Source organism: Otolemur garnettii, unplaced genomic scaffold, assembly GCF_000181295.1.
Source record: "Otolemur garnettii isolate 467f Iridium unplaced genomic scaffold, OtoGar3 scaffold00099, whole genome shotgun sequence".
Taxonomy (NCBI): domain Eukaryota; kingdom Metazoa; phylum Chordata; class Mammalia; order Primates; family Galagidae; genus Otolemur; species Otolemur garnettii.
Genome location: NW_003852494.1, coordinates 1,829,918 through 1,835,582, shown reverse-complemented (window position 1 = coordinate 1,835,582; position 5,665 = coordinate 1,829,918). Strand labels below are relative to the sequence as shown.

At 45.0% G+C, this 5,665-nt stretch overlaps 1 protein-coding gene across 2 annotated transcripts in view; it reads left to right on the top strand.

The window, feature by feature from the left end:
- Positions 1–5,665, top strand: part of ANAPC5 (anaphase promoting complex subunit 5) — a 52,001-nt gene that overhangs the window by 7,450 nt on the left and 38,886 nt on the right. The gene's annotated exons all lie outside the window — the stretch shown is intronic.

Here is a 5,665-nt window from a genome sequence, read left to right as displayed (position 1 = left end):
AAAGGTTTGCTTTTTCCGCAGACTAAGCACTTTAATGCCCCACTATCAAAGGCGTGGGCAGTCCGGGGGGAGAGTTTCAGACCATCTTCAACACCGCACTTAAGGAAGTTCTGACATCTTAAAGTCGTTTCTGAGGGCCTGTTAATTATTTTCCCCTGGTGGTTGCTGGTCCGTTGAGTCCCTCATTTTCCTTTCTCTCAAGTCTGCTAGTTAGGAAAGATACTATGTTCTAATTAAAATTATTTCTTTCTTTATTTTTTTGAGACAGGAGCCTCAAGCTGTCCTCCTGGATAGAGTGCTGTGGCATCACAGCTCACAGCAACCTCCAACTCCTGGGCTCAAGCGAGTCTCCTGCCTCAGCCTCCCGAGTAGCTGGGACCACAGGCTCCTGCCACAACGCCTGGCTATTTTTTGGTTGCAGCCGTCATTGTTGTTTGGCGGGCCCAGGCTGGATTCGAACCTGCCACCTTGGGTGTATGTAGCTGGCCTTAGCCAGTTGAGCCACAGGCACCTAGCCGGATCCTTCTCCATTTAAACAGTATAATTTCACATGTAGTAAATCCTCATTCCTTCAGAGTTTGTGTGCTGGCTCTGTCATAGTTGCCCCTTCAGATCCAAGAATTTGACTCACAGGGGCCCCTTGTCTTCTGCCCTATGATTGGTCAGTGAGAGGCACTTGTGGGAAATGCAGAGGGCTGAGGAGAGTGAGGTGAGAGTGTGTATTCATTGGCCCCCTTCCTTCAGGGCCATGTGCAGCTGGCTGTGGGGTCATAGCTTGCATCAGGTGGCCCCCCGCACCATCCTTTTGGGATTCAGTGACTAGGAGCAAGTCTTCCCATGCCTGCCTTGTACAGGTGCCCAGTGTTACCAGCCCTGAGCACTGTATTGTCTCTTTTGGCTTCTCTAACCCCGGCTCTTTTCTTTTTTTTTTGAGACAGAGCCTCAAGCTGAGCCCCTGGGTAGAGTGCCATGGCTTCACTGCTCACAGCAACCTCCAACTCCTGGGCTCAAGCGAGTCTTCTGCCTCAGCCTCCCAAGTAGCTGGGACCACAGGCACCCGCCACAACACCTGGCTATTTTTTGGTTGCAGCCATTATTGTTGTTTGGCGGCCCAGGCTGGATTCGAACCCGCCACCTTAGGTGTATGTGGCTGGCACTTTAGCTGCTTGAGCCACAGGTGCCGAGCCTAACCCCGGCTCTTTCTTTTGTAAGTTATCCCTTGTAAGTGATCTTCTCAAGCTACTCAGTTTGAATATGCCATTTGTTTTTTGCTGAGACCCTGACTGGTAGTATTCATTACATCAGAGTAAATTAACAATTGATTAATTCAGTGAAAATGCCTCTTAAGGCTCTGGGAATGTGGTGCCATTGCTCACCTAGTTCAGGCTCAAAGCCCAGGAGTGTCCTTGGTTCTTTCCCGTCCTTCATTCCAGTCCCTCAGCAGATCCAGTCAGTCCTTCCTCCACAATATGTTCAGAACTTGTTCACTTCTCTTATCTCTACACTGCCCCCAGAGCTGAAGCACCAGATCTCTACCAGATGACTGCCCTAGCCTACCTGGTGTCCTTGCCTCCACTCTTGTCTCCGTATGATCTCTTTAGACGGTATCTAGGGGAACTTTTAAGAACATAAATCAGGCAGTGCCTGTGGCTCAGTGAGTTGGCACCGGCCCCATATACTGAGGGTGGTGGGTTCAAACTTAGCCCTGGCAAAACTGCTGCAAAAAATGGCCGGGCATTGTGGCGGGTGCCTATGGTCCCAGCTACTCAGGAGGCTGAGGCAGGAGACTCGCCTAAGGCTAGGAGTTGGAGTTGCTGTGAGCTGTGATGTCACGGCACTCTACTAAGGGCAATAAAGGGGGACTCTGTCTCTGGGGAAAAAAAAAAAAAGAAAAATCAGACCATAGCACTTTCTGCCCCAAATTATTCTTAGATTTTAATTAATTAGTTAATTAATTTTTTCTCCCCCACCTCCCATCTGTGTCCCCCCCCCCTTTAGATTTTAGAGAGAAATCTGAGCTTTCTGTGGCCTCCATGTTTGTGTGACTTGGCCTTATTGTCTCCTGCCCTCTTTTTCTTTACTTTCCCCTTCATTCTCAGCAGTCTTAACTGTTCTTTCAGTTTCTTGCATACTCTCAGGCAGTTCTGTGTCAGGTTGGCTAGAATGTTCTTTTCTGGCTTTTCACCTCGTTTTCTCCCTTTCCCATTCAGATCTGAGCTCAGATGTCCTCAGATAGGCTTCCCTGACCATGAGGTAGCCCGCATCCCAAATACATTGAGCTTATTTCCTCCATACCTCTCTTTACTAAATAACCTTTTAAGTTTACTTGTTTATCTCTTTCCCCTCTCACTCCTTGAGAGCTAATCCCCTTCTTCACCTGGTTTTACCACTTTTTTTTTTTTTCGTCGAGACAGAGTTCTACCCTATGCCCTGAGCAGTGTGCAATGGCGTTGTAGCTCACTGCAACCTCATACTCAGGCTGTGGGCATCCTGCTTCCTCAACCTCCAAAGCTGCTGGGATTACAGGTGCTCACTGTGGTGCCTGGCTGGGTTTTTCAATTTTTTTATGAGTCGGGTCTTATCTCACTCTTGCTCAGACAAGCCTCAAACTCCTGAGCTAAAGCAATCCTCCTGCCTCAGCCTCCCACTGTGCTGGGATTGCAAGTGTGAGCCACCATGTCTGGCTGTTTCTCCACATTTTGCTGTGCTTAGTATATTGCTTGATTCACAGTATGTGTTCCGTAAATACATGTTGGGTAGATGCATGCAGAGAATTCATGTATAAAGTGTGTCACTCCTGCTGGGAATTGGCCCAATAACACTTTTTATTGACTGTCCTTCCTTTTGCTGTCCCACGTTTTTTGCTTCCCAACCAGTTACCAGGGATCACGTCCCAAGGAAACTTCTTATATTTGCAGGAAAGATATATATGTGTGTGTGTATTATATTTGCAGGAAAGATATATATATGTGTGTGTGTGTGTGTACACGTTTCATATTCTCTCCTCTCAAGGAGACTGTAGTCTGGTGAGGAAAACTGACAAACAGAGTGTGTTCAGAGCTGAGAAAAGCCCCATTGGGTACCAGTGGTTCATGTCTATAGTCCCGGCTACTTTAGAGGCTAACGCAGGAAGATCACTTGAGGCCTAGAGTTTGAGGCTAGCATGGGCAACAGTAGAAGACTGTTTCTACAAAAAGAAAAAAAAACAGCTAGATGTGGTGGTGCATGCCTGTACTTGCAGCTACTTGGGAGGCTGAGGGTAGAGGATCACTTAAGTCTGGGGGTTTGAGGCTGTAGCCACCAGCTATGATTATGCTACTGTACTTCAGCCTGGGCAACAGAACAAGATCCTGCCTCTTAAAAAAAATTAATAAACCCCAGCTGTCCTGAGTAGGTGTTATGGTACCTTACTATTTTACTGAGAACTTACCATTTACTGCATTGCAGATTCTTAGGCAGCTGTAACCCCTGGGGTGGCGGGGAGTGACATTGTGTGTTGACTGGAACGCTTCCTACACTTCCTTGAATGGCCTTTGTACTGTTATGGGATTTGTTCTGCACATAATAGGAGCAAGAAGATAATAGTACCATTAAGTGCTTATAAAAACTCTTTTCCTTATCTGGCTGTGGGATTATGTCCTGGCCCCTCTGCTTATGCCCTGCGAGAACTTGGGCTAGTTTTTTATCCTTCTGTGCTTCTAGGTCCTTAGTGCAAAACAGGGATTGTACTACCTCTTCAGAGGGTTTTGTGAGAATTAAATGATAAATTTACATAAAATATTTAGAACTCTGTGTAGTGTAATAAATATTCATTAAATGTTATCTATTATTATTCTCTATTTTCCTTTTTGGTTAATTCCCCTAAGGAGTGTTTCTAGGCTACAGTGTAATCCTTTTTCTAGCCAGTTCATATACTCGAGAGTAGCAAAATGTTACTTCTTCAGGAATGTTAAAATTCAGACTTAAAAATTTTAGTTTGCTGGTGGTTCCCATACCTCAGTCAGCAGGGTACTGGCCACATACACCTAGGGTGGCGGGTTTGAACCCGGCCCGAGCCTGCTAAGGAACAATGACAAATGCAACCAAAAATAGCTGGGCATTGTGGCAGGCACCTGTAGTCCCAGCTACTTGGGAGGCTGAGGCAAGAGTTGGAGGTTGCTGTGAGCTGCGTGTCATGGCACTCTAAGTAGGATGACAGCTTGAGAATTTATCTCAAAAAAAAATTTTTTTTTAGTCTGCCATTCTCCTAAACTGATTTGTTTAGGTCTAACTGCATCTTTTAGTTTTTTTTTTTTTTTTTTTAATGTTTTTTGTAGAGACAGAGTCTCACTTTATTGCCTTCGGGTGCTGTGGCATCACATAGCTTACAGCAACCTCTAGCTCTTGGGCTTAGGCGTTTCTCTTGCTTCAACCTCCCAAGTAGCTGGGACTACAGGTGTCTGCCACAACGTCTGGCTATATTTTTGTTGCAGTTTGGCCAGGGCCGGGTTTGAACCTGCCACGCTTGGTATATGGGGCCAGTGCCCTACCCTCTGAGCCACAGGCGCCACCTCATCTTTTAGTTTTTATCCTATTCTAAGAAGTCTGAGATATTTATTATAAAGGTATATGGTTTCAGGAAATAGTGTACATTTTGTGAATTGAATCATCTAAAAAATGTAAGAATTGTGTTATTTAAATGTATGCTAAATCCCAGCACTCTGGGAGGCTGAGGTGGGCAGATTGCCTGAGCTCAAGAGTTTGAGACCAGCCTGAGCTAGAGCAAGACTGTGTCTCTAAAAATAGCTGGGCGTTGAGGCAGGCACTTGTAGTCCCAGCTACTTTGGAGGCTGAGGCAAGAGAGTCACTTGAACCCTAGAGCCTGAGGTTGCTGTGAGCTATGATGACGCTACGGTATTCTACCGAGAGTAACAAAGTGAGACTCTGTCTCCAAAAAAAAAAAAAAAAAGTGTATTTTAATTATAATTCTTCATTTAAAAGAAATTATTTTGTTAAAGTTTTTTTTTTATTTTTTTGAGTTAGAGTCTCACTATGTTGCCCTCCATAGAGTGCTGTAGTGTCATAGCTCACAGCAACCTCAGACTCTTAGATTCAAGTGATTTTCTTGCCTCAGTCTCCAAAGTAGCTAGGACTACAGTTCTCCCGCCACAACGCCTGGCTATTTTTTTGTTGCAGTTGTCACTGTTGTTTAGCTAGCTTGGGCCAGTTCAAACCCACCAGCCTGGGTGTATGTGGCCAGTGCCCTACCCACTGAGCTATGGGTGCCATCTATTTTGTTAAAGTTTGAAAAAAAATTTAGAGCAGCACCTATGGCTTAGTGAATAGGGCACCGGCCCCATATACCAAGGGTGGTGGGTTCAAACCCGGCCCCAGTCAAACTACAACAAAAAATAGCTGGACGTTGTGGTAGGTGCCTATGGTCCCAGCTACTTGGGAGGCTGAGGCAAGAGAATCACCTAAGCCCAGGAGTTGGAGTTTGTTGTGAGCTGTGATGCTACAACACTCTACCAAGAGTGACAAAGTGAGACTCTGTCTCTAAAAAAAAAGGGGAAAAAATTGTATAGGATATGTTTACATATATTTCTTAATTCATTTAAAAATGAAAATTGTAATTTTTTCTTTGTTTTTTAAGACAGAGTCTTGCTCTTTTTTTTTTTTTTTTTTT